The following is a 13,999-nucleotide window of genomic DNA, read 5'->3' on the forward strand; positions in this document are numbered from 1 at the left end:
GGATCACTGTCCCGCCTCAGCGTCGTCCGGAGGGCGGAGTCAGGCAGAAGCAAATGATGGGCTGAGCGGGCGCGCTCCGTTACTCCTGCGGGGACGGGGGGGCGGGGGTGCCAGACAGGAACAATCGATGGCCGATCCGGAAAGGGCAGGAGTGCGCCCAAGCTACGCAGGAGTTGTAATTGACTGGTCCAGGGCAAAGATTGAATGTGGCACTTGGTTTCTTGCTGACATTAGGAAGCCTCCTCCTCTCCCGCAGGTCGGGCAGTGTGGAGGGAATACAGTGGGGCTCGCGGAGATGAGGCACATCCTACAGTCAGCCAGCCAATCTTGACATTTGAAGCCACCGGCTCCAGGCTCAATTAGACCTAATCTTGGCCAGTTAGGCTACGCAGAAGGAAACTGAGACCCAAAGAGGGGCGAAGTCACTTTCCCAGGCCTCCTTCCTTAAGCCGGTCGCTGGAGCAATCTGCTTTCACGCTCAGTGGAAAGCTGCCTGCAAGTAGCGTTTCCTCCTCTGGGGGCGTCACTCGCCGCCCGCTAGCTCTGGAGTTTAAAACGTGACAAGTATTCAGAACTAACACGCTCAGGGAGGAAGCTGAAAATCTGGGGGAAAGTAGCCTGTCAGTGGTCAGCTTTTCAAAGTGTGGGTTTGGAGAGATGGATGCCTTAGATCAGGAGGACTCCGTAGAAATTAAGGCGTTTCATCAGGGTATTTGTGCAAGGGTCATCATTGTTGATTGTAGTGACAAGACTAAAAAGAAAAAAATCCATCGGGCTGGAGAGAGAGCTCAACAGTTCAGAGCACTGGTTGCTCTTCCAGAGGACCCAGATTCGAGTTCCAGCGCTCACATAATCACCTGTAACTCCAGTTCCGGGGAATTCGATGTCCTCGTCTGACCTCTGCAGGCACCAGGCACAGACATACATGCAGGCAAAATATCCATACACGTATAGTTAATTAATTAAAATTCGTCAAATGGCCGGGTCATGATGGCTTACACCTTTAATCCCAGCACTTAAGATGCAGAGGATCTCTTTGAGTTCGAGGTTAGCCTGGTCTACATAGTGAGTTCCAGGACAGCCAGGGCTATGTAGAGAGACCCTATCTCAGAACAAACAAACAAAAAAGTGGCTGGAAAATTAGAGTTCATTGGTTCTACTAAACTTTATGCAGCTATTAAAATCAGCAAACTTAGTTCATCTGTATTTACCTAGATTAGTGCCCATGGTTTGTGGTCAAATGAAAAAAGAAACAAAAAACAAACAAACAAACAAAAAAACTGCATCACTTGAGGATTCCAGCCTGTAAGAGGGAAAAAGAAACCATCCATCCACAGGTGCCAGTGTTTGTATGAGGATAAAATCTGTGCCAAAGGATATGGGACTGTGAACTTCAGTTATCCCTAGGACAAAAATGCAAGGGTTAATTCAGAGGTGTTTTTTCTCTTTATTTTGTCTTGTAAAGAGTTTGTATTCGTATGTAAACTTTTTGACCCAATGCATGTTTTGAATCACACACTAGGTCGCCAAGGAGCCTGTTATCTTTGTCCTTAGGAAAAAGCGTGAAGTCATCTCAAAATCCTCCCACTCTAAGGGAGGTCCCAGAAGGGAAGGCAGGGAATGTTTTCAGGGCAGTTGCCGCTTGTTTGTGTTATCTCAGAGATAACTCCGCCCACCCACAGCGTAGCTATTATCATCTTCACTGTGGGTGAGAAAGCAAAGCCGCAGGAACTTAAGTACCTTTGTCTGATATGCAACTGATTGAACCGGGATCCAGCCCAACCTGAGCACTCTCCTGTTTCCCACTGGGCTACCTTAACTAGCCAAACGCTGGAGACAGGGGCTGAAAGACTTTAACAAAACTGGCCTTAGCAGCAGGAGATACAGTGACCTGAGGCCTGAGCTGAGAGGTGGCATCACTCCTGCCTCCAAACTCTAGAACAGGGGCTGGAGAGGTGGCAGATCAGTTAAGTGCATATACTGCTCTTGCAGAGGACCTGAGTTCAGTTCCCAGCATCACAAGAGCCTGTAACTCCAACTCCAGGGAGACCTGATGGCTCTGGAGGTTGTGGGCACCAGCCTGTAGCTGTCCTTCACACACACACACACACACACACACACGGGGTAGTTTTAAAAACAAAATCTTAAAAAGAAGGAGGAGGAGTAGGAGAAGAAGAAAAAGAAGAAGAAGAAGAAGAAGAAGAAGAAGAAGAAGAAGAAGAAGAAGAAGAAGAAGAAGAAGAGATGTGTGTCTGCAAGTCCACTACCTATAAACTAGGACATTATACCATATGTTTAATCTAAAAAGAAAAAGAAAGAAAGAAGAGAAAAGGACTCTGGCCCCTGGGCCAATTGGCTCCCAGGTCCCTGAGATCTAAGGGAGTCAGCTCTGGGGAGTAAACACGCTCCTGGCTAAATATAACCTTCCCAGTCTTCAACAACTTTCTAATTCTGTCTGTGTCAGAGCTATCTGCTGCCCTAGTCTCCAGGCATACTTCCCTTCTCCCTCCAAGGCCTGCCCCTGTAAGCTAGCACAGTCTATGCTGCAAAAGAATTAGAAAGGTTTATTCCGGGAGGCAGAGACAGGTGGATCTCTGTGAGTTCAAGGCCAGCCTGGTCTACATAGCGAGTCCCAGGAAAGGCGCAAAGCTACACAGAGAAACCCTGTCTTGAAAAAAAAAGAAAGAAAGGAAGAAAGAAAGAAAGAAAGAAAGAAAGAAAAAGAAAGAAAGAAAAAGAAAGAAAGAAAGGAAGGAAGGAAGGAAGAAGGAAGGAAGGAAAGAAAGAAAGAAAGAAAGAAAGAAAGAAAGAAAGAAAGAAAGAAAGAAAGAGAAAGAAAGAAAGAAAGGAAGGAAGGAAGAAGGAAAGGTTTATTCCAAGTTCATGGAGGAAAGCAGAAGACATAAATTCTCGAGTCAGAAGAAATTACAAAGTGGGGAATTTTTCTAAGTTATTCTGGAGTGATCCACCTTGAACCTTTGAAATTCCCCTTTCCATTGTCACATTTAATCCTTCTGCAACAGAAAGAACAGAGTATTGGTGGACAAAAAGGAATACTTGGGAGTGTGGAGACATGGCTGATCAGAAGCCCACACTCAAGACATGTTTGCTCATAACACAGGATGACGTTGTTGGGTAGCTGGGAACAGACAGAACAGACAGTTGAGGCTTTGTGTCTTCTAGAGTAGGCTGAATGGGACAGGCTGGGGTACACAGTAAATGCGGGTCAGCAACTGTCCCATGATGGTCACAGTGTCACTGTTGTGATGCCCAGCTGGGAGTGCGGCCTTTGATGACGTTCCGCAGATCGCCTTCTGGGAGATTGAGGCACCTAATGTCTCACATGCAAGTACTCTACCACTCAGTTATAGACACACCCAAAACAGTGTTCTGCCTGCATGGATGCCTGCAGGCCAGAAGAGGGCACCAGATCTCATCATTGATGGTGGTGAGCCACCATGTGATTGCTGGGAGTTGAACTCAGGACCTCTGAAAGAGCAGCCAGTGCTCTTAACCCCTGAGCCATCTCTCCAGCCCAGTGATCCATTCTTTCCACTAGCCCTTAAACACCAGCTCTCGCCTGACTCTACAAGAGCAGTATGTGTTCTAATGAACCATCACTTCAGCCCCTTGTTGTTGTTGTTGTTTGTTTGTTTGTTTATAGACAGGGTACCACTAAGTACGCTGGCTGGCCTGAAACTTATATAGACAAAGCTGACCTTGAGCTACAGAAATCTACCTGCATCTATCTGCCTCCAAAGTGCTGGCATTAAAGGCATGTGCCCCCATGCCCAGATTGTGGTGGTGGCTTATTGAGATGAGCTGTCAGTCTAGGACTCCAGTTCAGCTCATAGAGTGCTTTTGTAGTACGCGCAAAACCCAGCATTAAATAAACAGGATATGATGATGCACACGCGTCATCCCAGGTCTCCAGAGGCAGAAGCAAGAGAATCAGAAGTTGAAGGTCATCCTTAGCGACAAAGCTTTGAAGGCATGCTAGGCTACCTAAGTCCTTGTCTTGCGGCTGGGAGGGGACAATCTCACTATAAAGCCTTATGCACAGAGTGGCTTTAAACTCATTCCGTAGGCCAGGCTGGCCTCAAACTGTCTGTAATTCTCTGGCCTTGGCCTCGTCAGTAGCGGTATTACAGGCACATACCATCACGTTGGTTGAGGCGGGGCTGGGTATTTCTATAGTGCGATTCTTTTACCTTGTAGATGTCTGCTTGTTCTCTTCGTCTTCACATGGTCTTTTCTCCATGAGCAAAGCTATGTGTGTTTTAATCTCATATTGGATTAGGGTCTATCTTTATAGAGTATAAAGACTGTCTCCAAATGCAGTCACATTCTCATGGACTTAGAGCTAGAATTTCAGTATATGAAATGAAGGAGAGGTAGGTCCGCCCGCAACATTGGATAGTCAGAGCTGAACACTCCCATTTGCTGGCTGATCCATATCCACCCTCTGCCACTCTTCACCTTGCCCTACACTGCAGGAACCTCACCTCTGTGGACTGCACGCACCAGCCCCTTGCCCTCTGCTTCCAGCTAGATCCTAGTTGATTCTGAAGTTGGAGGCACTAGCAGGGAGTCGAAGGAAGGAGGGGAGTGGAACTGGGCTTTGTTCTACCTCCTACTCCCTCCCTCACGCTCCAAGAATACAGGTCACAGCCTACCCTGAGCCCCTCTCCACAACTGTCCCTCAGACCTGGTTCAGCTTGTTGAATTGTGCTCTCATCACTAGCTTTGGGGTCCCATCTACATACCTACCCTACATGGTTTCCCTATATTCTACCAACATCTTTATAGCACCCTTGTTTAAGAGGTGCACCGGGGCCAGGCGGTGGTGGCACATGCCTTTAATTCCAGCACTCGGGAGGCAGAGCCAGGTGGATCTCTGTGAGTTCGAGGCCAGCCTGGTCTACAGAGTGAGATCCAGGACAGGCACCAAAACTACACAGAGAAACCTTGTCTCAAAAAAAAAAAAAAAAAAAAAAAAAAAAACAAGAGAGAGAGAGGTGGGGGGGGGGATGCACAGGAATTTGTCATACAAGAAAGAACACTGAAGATGCCAGCCTGCTGGTGAAATCATGAGAACTGCTAGCTTCATGTGCTGGAGATCTGGGATCAAGGAATGAATAAACAATTGCATCATTTAAATATTTAAAAATTACGAGGGGTGCACATGCCAGAAGACAACCTGTGGAAGTTGTTTCTCTACTTTCACCGTGTAGACGCCAAAGATTAAACTCAGGTGCCCCAGCTTGGCATCAAGTGCCCTTACCTGCTGAGCCATCTCCTTGGCCCCAGCAATTGCTTTAAATGATAGGAAAGAAATAGTGTGTATTCATACACAGCATAAGAATTATATGCCGGGAGGTGGTGGCATGCGCCTTTGATCCCAGCATTCAGGAGGCAGAGGTAGGCGGATCTCTGTGAGTTCGAGGTCAACTGGTCTACAGTTTTAGGACCATCAGGGCTACACAGAGAAACCCTGTCTCAAAAACAAACACACCACCAAAATGTATAGGGCTGCACAGCCTGGACTACATAGTGTGTTCCAGACCAGCTTAGACTACATAAAGAGACCCTGACTCAAAACACACACACACACACACACACACACACACACACACACACACACACACACACACACACCTACTGAATAGGTCCAGGGCAAGGAGGGTGCAGGGCAGGGAAGGGAGGGTACAACGCCTTTGCTCCTCTCCAGGCTGTCGGGTTCTGCTTGCCTTTCTAGCTGAGCATGCGCCTTCGGATGCCCACACCTGCAGCCCCCACCATCCCCAGCCACATGGGCTGAGTGCCCCAACCTGGTCCTTCCCTCACAGCTCTGGCTGTCTACTTGTCTGTCTCACTGGGCTTCTTTCAGGGCAGGAACTGGGCCTGTCTCTGCCCACACCCAGCCTGGTGCAGGGCCCTCCGCTAGTTCTTAGTGAGTTTTCTAGAGAACAGCATGGATGAATAAAGCCAAGTCAGGACAAATGATGCCGTAGTGACCACGGGCCACTTACGACTGCCTGCACACATCTGATCCTGCCACCTGAGTCTGGCTTCCCTTTGAGGCCTTTCCAAGACATTCTGTGTGGAAATGTCCTCCGAGCCCACCATGCATTGAGTGTGTACTGTCATTTTTAATCTTTGGCTATCCCCTGCCTCAGTGGGACTTTTTATAATCCTCTGGGGCTTCAACTGTCTTCTGTAAAATGGAGCTAACCATAAGACCCAACAGAAAGTCTTTTCTGGGAGGGGTGGCGCACATACGTAATCTCAGCACTTGGGAGGTGGAGGCAAGAGGGCCTCAAGTTCAGGCTAGTCTGGGCTACTCAGTGAGACTTTGTCTCAGGGGTGTGGGGTGGGGCGGAAGAAGCCTTGTTGTGAAGAGCCGGTGTGTTAGGACTGCAAAGCACTTGTGGGTAAACATAACTGATGATGATTTCTGAGGACCCCACACTTAGGAACATCCCACCCTTAAATCACATCTAACAATTCACAAGGCATTGTTACAAGCTGCCCAGCTTCCCTGCGCTAACAGGTGGCTGCCCTGAAGGAGACTCCAGCGCAGACAAAGGAGAGATCAACACTTTGTGCCCATAACTGCCCTGGAGGTCTGTGTGACTTTGGCTCCTTTCCACAGCCAAGGAAAATTGGGGTGAACTGAGCCAGAGCAGCTGCCTGTTGGAGTTTATGCTGATTAGAATCATTCTGAGGGGTTGCATGGATCACTGAGGATGAGACCCCTTCAGGGCAGGTATTTCAGGGCTTGTGAACCTGGGGGGAAGCTCCTAGGGAGTTCGAGCAAGGCAGATTCTGATTAGGTTGGTTTGGAGTGGGGTCCTGAACTGTGTTTCTAACAAGCTTCTGGGTTGATTGACAGCCAGGCTGCTAGTCTGCAAATAAGGTAAACAACTTTCTCAAGTTGACATTGCAAGTTAGAGTGGATGTTCTTGGTTCTAGTTTTGTGAGTTTTGCATCCAGGCCACATTGTATTTTGTGTATGAGTGTTCTGCATGTATACCTGCACGCCAGAAGAGGGCATCATATCCTATCACAGATGGTTGTGAGTCACCATGTGGTTGCTGGGAATTGAACTCAAGACCTCTGGAAGAACAGCCAGTGCTCTTAACCACTGAGCCACCTCTCCAGCGCCCCAGGCTACACGTTGGGTGACAAGACAGGCAGTGTTTATGTGAAGCTTCACAGCTGTTCACACGGGAGTCCCTGGAACAATCCTCCTGACATGATTGTTTTTCCTCTTTAATTAGTGATCCCGAGAGCTGGGATCTAGTACAGTGGCAAAGCATTTGCCTGTGTATACGTGAGGCCCCGAGTTTCATCCCCAACTATAACAGTAAGATAAATAAACAGAGTTTTTAAATAAAAAGAATAGTGACTTTATTTTCTACAAATGACACCTGCTAGGTGTGGTGGCGCACGCCTTTAATCCAAACACTGGAAGGCAGAGACAGGCGGATCTCTGAGAGTTTGAGGCCAGCCTGGTCTATAGAGTAAGTTTCAGGCCAGCTAGGGCTACATAGTGAGATCCTCTCTCACACAAAATAAAACAAAACAAAACAAAAAAAATTTAGAAGTGACACCTGTAGGCAGTCCTCCCAGGCAGGGCAGCTCTTGTTTTATGGGTCCTGAAGCTTATATAGCTTTAGTGACATTTTAAATTAAAAACGATCTTTGTTTTGCAAATTTCTCCAAATGCAGCTATAGAAACAAACTCCCTGTGGTCTGTATGGCTTGAGGCCAAAGGCCTCCTTCAAAAATGATAGTTCATCTTTCTGTGGTCAGTGACTGTCACTTCTGCAAATGACCACCTGGGGGCAGTAGGTTTACACAGACCCTTTTCATCTGCCCCAGCTCCAGAAAGTTCCAGCTTCCCTCTAGCTGGCCCAGATCACTAATCCAACAAATGAATCTATGCTGTGATAATGGGCATAAGGCCTCTGCGTACTTCTCCCTCAATAGCCGGCTTCCTGTTTGCTGAATATGCTCGGAGATTGTTTTTAAATCCAGATAAAGAATGTTAATAGGGGGTTCCGGACACACTGCTGGATCACAGATCCCTGGGAGGTGTTGCTGAGCAGGTAGGCCTTTTTCTGTTCTTCACAAGTTGTATCCATGTGGGGGATCCTGGATCTTACCACCTGTCGTCCACCTGCCCCCAACAGGTAGCTTAGTGTTTAGGCATCAACTCTGGAATTCTGCTGCTGGCTTGTTCAAATCCAGGGACTAGCATTTACTAACGACGGCTATCAACTCCATCTCTGCACCGCCCTGTGCCTCCATTTCCTAGTGGGTAAAAATGGGAGTAATGGGACTGATTTCATGTCATCATTGCTGGGTTAGGTACAATACAACATACGAAGCACCCCAGACGAGTGTCTGGCACACAGTGAACCCCTCGTAAATGCTATCACCATCGTCATCCCACACCTTACCTGCCCCTTGTGGTCTTCAGGACAGGTTCTCTGACCACTATCCCCTACTCCCAAGCAGGTGCTCCCAGAGAACGAGGAGACAGAAGCTGAGACTCCAGCATAATAACCACACCTGTTCTTCTGTACACAATGTCCATCAAACCCTATGATCTTCCTGCAAGTTAGAGCCAATGCCCAGGGATGCCAACATGTATGAAGGGCCAGGGGCACCGGCAGGGTCAGACTCCAGAGGTCCTGGCTGCATTTTTACAGAAATCTTTGAACATTGCCGTGTGGCTTCCAGGAGCTTCCCATGTACAAAGGCTGCTGGTCTCTTCTGGGTCTGTTCTTCACACTCTTTAACCCGATTATGGCTCTCCCACCTGCCCCCCTCCCGCTGTGGGATAGTTACAAGTTACACTGAAGGTGTTCAGTTGCAACTTACAGTACTAGACAAAATGGCACATGACTCTAAGAACTTTGTATATCAGAATCACCCGAGATTTTGCAGTTGCTTTTCCAGGCTAAATTGCAAACCAAGTACAAGAGAACACGTGCATTCTGAAAGTGCAAATCTCAGACCTGATGTTCTAGAGTTTCTTAAGCTACAGTGTTCATACAAGTCACTGTGATGAATTGTTAAAACACGTTATATAGCCAGGCGGTGGTGGCGCATGCCTTTAATCCCAGCACTCACTCGGGAGGCAGAGCCAGGCGGATCTCTGTGAGTTCGAGGCCAGCCTGGACTACCAAGTGAGTTCCAGGAAAGGCGCAAAGCTACACAGAGAAACCCTGTCTCAAAAAACCAAAAAAAAAAAAACAAAAAAAAAACCATGTTATATAATTCTGAAGCTTTGGGAGCTGTCTTCTTTTTTAAATTATGTTTATTTATTAAAATCGTGTGGCTGTGCTTGTGCGTGTGAGCATGCACACGGAGGTCAGAAGAGAACTTTCAGAAGTTGGTTCTCTTCTTCCACGGTGCGTTCTGGGGATCACACTCAGATTGTCAGACTTGGCAGCCGGTACCTTTACTTACCGAACCATCTTGCTGGTCCAGAACTGTGGTTCTCAAACTTGAGTATGGACTAGAGTCATCTTCAGGGCGTGTTCCAGAGCCTTCCGGTTGTAACTTTGGTAGCATTTCTAACAAGCTCCCAGGGGGTGGTGGCTGCTGGGAGCACATTTGGAGCAAAGGGGGAGCAGAAGCAGCAAGGCACTTGCTTTTAGGCCCGGCAGCCTGGGGCGCCTTTGCTAGACTACCTCAGCTCCAATTCTATGAGCCTGGCATGTCACTTAAATTTATGTCATTTCCTTATCTGTAAAGTGGTGATTGGGCAAGATCGACTCCGCTCATGAGTCACCTGACTGACAGCCTGGAGCCCTGGTTCTGACCTGGTTGCCAACTTGAACCCTCCTTGGGCCACTTTGAAAACAAAACCCATAGTTGTTGATTTAATTGGTGGGGAGTACTAAGCATAGGGATTTTGAGAAAGCATCTGGGGAGTAGGAGCCTAACACCATGGCTCCCAAACTCCAGTGTGTGTAGGAACCACAGATTGCTTGGTTACACCCTTCATTTCTGATGCAGAAGGTCCGGAATGGAGCATTTCGGTTTTTTAAATTTTAATTTAAAAATATGCACATATGTATATGTGTGTGAGAGAGATGCCAGAAGTGAGCATCAGATCCACCGGCACTAGAGTTACAGGCGGCTGGGAGTTGCCTGGTGTCGGTGCTGGGAATTGAACTTGGTTCCTATACAGGAGCAGTATGTGCTTCGCCACTCTGCCAGCTCTCTAGCCTTGAGAACAGGCATTTCTATAAGCCCACAGATGGCTCTTCAGCTTTCCTTCAGTACGCATAGCCCTAGGATATTGCTGAATGACTGGCCTAAGGCTGGAAGAGAATCTTACTTTACCTAGTACAGCATGCCAGCCGTCTCAGGGATGCCACCATACCAGCCTACCTGTATCTGCTAGGGTCAAGGGAGGGCCCTGATGGAACAGCATGGGGGACAGTTGTTTTATCCTAGCGTGAAAAAGTGAAATTGAGGGGAAGAGGCACACCCTTGGCGGGGTGACCCTGAGCCCAGAACAGGAAAGATGAGCTGTTAAATGCCACAAGGAAGCCTTGGGCTCCACACAAGGAAGAATTTTAACCTTGAGAATGGCCTGTTCTGAAGAGGGCATCCGTTTCCTCTTTCAGTAGCCAGCCTCCTGCCCCTGCCTGTGTAAGGGGAGTCCAGCTGAGTTGCGGGCACAGGAAGTTGAGATACTTCTAGAGGAAGATGGTTACAGTCCCTCTCAAGTGTGAGGTGCACGCCTAGCCTCTGGGATGCACACCTCGAACCTCCGGTCCGCTCCACGTCGTTAATCCAGAAGCTTTGTGTTTAACGTAGGAAGGCGTGGTGTGGCACTTTCGCCACAGGCTGGGTTTTTCAACCCTGTTTTCTCGCTTATCAGCAAGCGGTTTTTTGCACGGCGAAGAGGAAGAAAGGAGCAGCGTTAAACACGGCCAGCAGGTCGCACAGGCCGCTGGTGTCACCTCCTGAGGCGGTGTGTAGGATGCCTGAGTCCTATGGACTCCAGAAACAACCCTGAGGGTTAACCCCGGGCGGGTGGGGGGAGGGGGGGGAAGCGATGAGGGGAGCAAGGCAGGTGGCCCAAGGATTTGGCTCTTCTCCAGAGGCCAAACTCTATCCCCTGCGGAGGGAAAAGGAGGGAGGGTCCAGCCCACGCCGCTGGCCACATCAGTGCACCAAGAGAACACCAAGTCTTTATTACCGGAATTCCTATGAAACAGCTCCAAGTTAAAAACCACACACAGGAGGAAAAAAAAACAACGAAGTGACACACAGAGACCTAGAGCTTTCCCTTCCTGCGCCTGACCCTGGAGCAGGGACGGCCCAGACCCGACAGGAGCACAGTCTAGCCGCCCGGGGCTCGTGGGGGGTGGGGAAGTGTCCTTCTCTCCTGGGGGTCACAGGACTGGCTGGGTGCCAGCGTGGTCCCCCACCCCCATCCTGCACGGCGCACGCACGTTTCCAAACTTGGTCACTCTGTGTGCACCGCACTCCCGAGCCCGGGGAAGCTCGGCCGGCAGGAGTTGAGGTGATGGCGGGTCCCATTTCCACCACGCTCCCATTTCCCACCAGTCCCTAGCAGCCCCGCCGCCACCCAAGCATCGGATCCCACTTTCAACCAGGGCCCCCCGCGCCTGCCCAGGCTTCCCAGCTCTCTCTAAAGGTCAATGAGTTCCCAGATCATGGAACGAGTGGGGCACAGTTGCGGCCTCCAGCCCCTTGGTGCCGGCTAAGCGTTCCTAGAATCACCTCTGTTCTTCAGATCACCTCTGGGTCTCCACTCGAGGCACCCGGTAAGTTCCTGTCCTAGGCGCTCCCCCATCCCCCACCCCTGCCCCAGCTGGTAGCCTCTGCAACTTTGCACTTCAGCCCTGCACCTTCTCAGTTGGGGTCACCCTCACCCCGAAACTCCAGTACCTCCCTGCCTTATAAAACAGCAGGACCAGTCCAGCCCCTGAGGAGCCCCACTGTGATGTAAATCAAGAACCAGCTTCGATCTTCAGCCAAACTAAAGACCAGGCTTAGATAGAATCCTCCAGCTCCGGGGTCACCCTCCCCATCCCTGCTGGGTCAAGAGGAGGCTGCCGGAGGTAACAGCCAGCCCTTAATAGAAGCAGCCCTATGAGCTGGACCCGGCAAGACCACAGCGTCCAGAGTTCTGTGCAGGTCGGGGCCAGGAGTCAGCAGTTCCAGCCAAGGCTGAGATGGAGGCCTTTAGAAAGAGAGGCCACAGGGGACGGGGGATGCCAGGAGCGATGGGAAAGAGAAGCAGGAAAGCCCTCTTCAGGCCCAGAGTCTCCGGATGGGTCATTTTGCCAGTTAACTACAACCTTGGCGGCTTCCTGGGATCTTTCTTTCTTTTCCTTTTTTTCTTTTTCTTTTCTTTTTAAGGGAGGGGTGGTTCCTGAATTTCTGCGCATCCGCGGTAGAGGAGACAGACTACAGACCCGGTTGTGGCTGGCTGCTGTCTCTAAGGCTCCAGGTTCTTCCTCCAATCACAAGCAACTCTGAAAGTTCTAAGTCCCGTGGAAAGTGGCAGTGGCTGGGCTGGACTGTGGCCGAAGAAGCCTGGGCCGTGGTCTGCAAGCACCATCTGTCTCCGCTGCAGCTGGAGGGCACTGGTCACCTCTGGTCACCTCCGCCCCGTCAGAGCAGCTCTGGCAGCTGCTGGCACCTGGGGAGTAGGGAAATCGGGTGACGTTTTCATCAAAGGGGTTCCCGGGTCTTTCCCTGCCACCGGTTCCTGGAGAATATGAGGCACCGCCTCCTTTCTCCAGCGGTTCTAGATCATCCTGGAACTCTGCTTCGGTCGACACCCACTGCTCAACCGCAGGATCCTAGCAGCAAGACAAGGAGGGGGAGAATGGGGTGGGAAGGAAGCTCTGCCTGAGAAGGCCTTACAGGTGGGAGGCTGCTCCACCCATTCTGTGTCCCGTTAGTAGCTGGGGGCACGAGAGGGGGGGCGGCGGAGGGGGGGAGGCTACACTAAGTAAGAGAGCCTGAAGGGGCAGAAAAGTAATCCCAGGCTAGAATGTGGTGGGCCTCAGACACCAGGCTGAGGTTCATAAGACTTTTGCTCAGAAGACCCACAAGAAAAGCACGGGAGAGGTAGGACCACAGTGATGACTGGTGATCACTGACAGGTAGGGCCATGAAGACATGAGAGATCAATCTGTCGAGACTGTGGGGGGCGGGGGAACCAGGACTCCTGGACTCATAGGCAGACCAGTTCCAGTCAAAACCTGGGCATTGTTCATGGAAGGGAGCCAGAATGCACAGCAGGCCCTGGACCTGGCAGGTGACCGCCTGGATTTGGTCCCTTTCTGGAGCTGCCACTTTGCAGCGGATGCAGGAGGATCTTAGTTTTTACAGTAGGGAGTTGAGAGGAGAGAAAGCGGGACAGTTCAAAAGCGATAAGCAAGTTCTGCGATGGGGTGGTTCTGGGTAGTGGATACAAGAAGGGGTACAAGTGGGGGCAACTCCTTAGCTCCCCTTACTTGGGTACCCCAGAAAAGCAGGAAGCTGGGGTGCAGCTCTGTGGGTGAGGAAAGCCTGGGAAGCATGGAAGAGAGCTGAAGAGGAATGATGAGAGGGGAGAGTGTGTTGGCTGCACTTGCTGGCTCCACCCCCTGTGGCCTGGGCTATCTCACTGCCACTACTACCATACATAAGAGGGGCATCTGTTCCTCCATGGTTGGAAACAGGACCAGACCCACCGCACAACGGCTCAAGAAAGCCTAGTCGATGCTGAGCACTGGGACCAGGACAGCAGGTGGGCAAGCAAAGTAGGTGGGTGGGCAGACGGCTCCTCATGGGGGGGCGGGGCACCTGAAGAGGGTCAGGCATGCCTAGTTTCTGCAGGAGATGCTGGCATTTCCTATGCACACACCCCCCCAGAAGAGTACACAGGGAGAGAAGAGGAAAGGCAGGCCAGCCCCGAGGCTCCAGACAGAAGCAGCCATTCCAGGGG

General features: G+C 50.3%; 1 protein-coding gene across 1 annotated transcript in view; it reads right to left on the reverse strand.

Annotated features, from left to right (window-relative positions):
• Window positions 1-11,200: 11,200 nt before the first annotated feature.
• The window catches only part of Cuedc1 (CUE domain containing 1), a 116,872-nt gene continuing 114,073 nt past the window's right edge, over window positions 11,201-13,999 (reverse strand). The window contains exon 11 of the mRNA XM_052756117.1: window positions 11,201-12,703. The gene's annotated coding sequence lies outside the window, so the exon portion shown is untranslated. The remainder of the gene's footprint in view (window positions 12,704-13,999) is intronic.

The sequence above is a fragment of the Peromyscus californicus genome, unplaced genomic scaffold (genome assembly GCF_007827085.1).
Source record: "Peromyscus californicus insignis strain IS unplaced genomic scaffold, ASM782708v3 Scaffold_3__1_contigs__length_106647218, whole genome shotgun sequence".
NCBI lineage: Eukaryota > Metazoa > Chordata > Mammalia > Rodentia > Cricetidae > Peromyscus > Peromyscus californicus.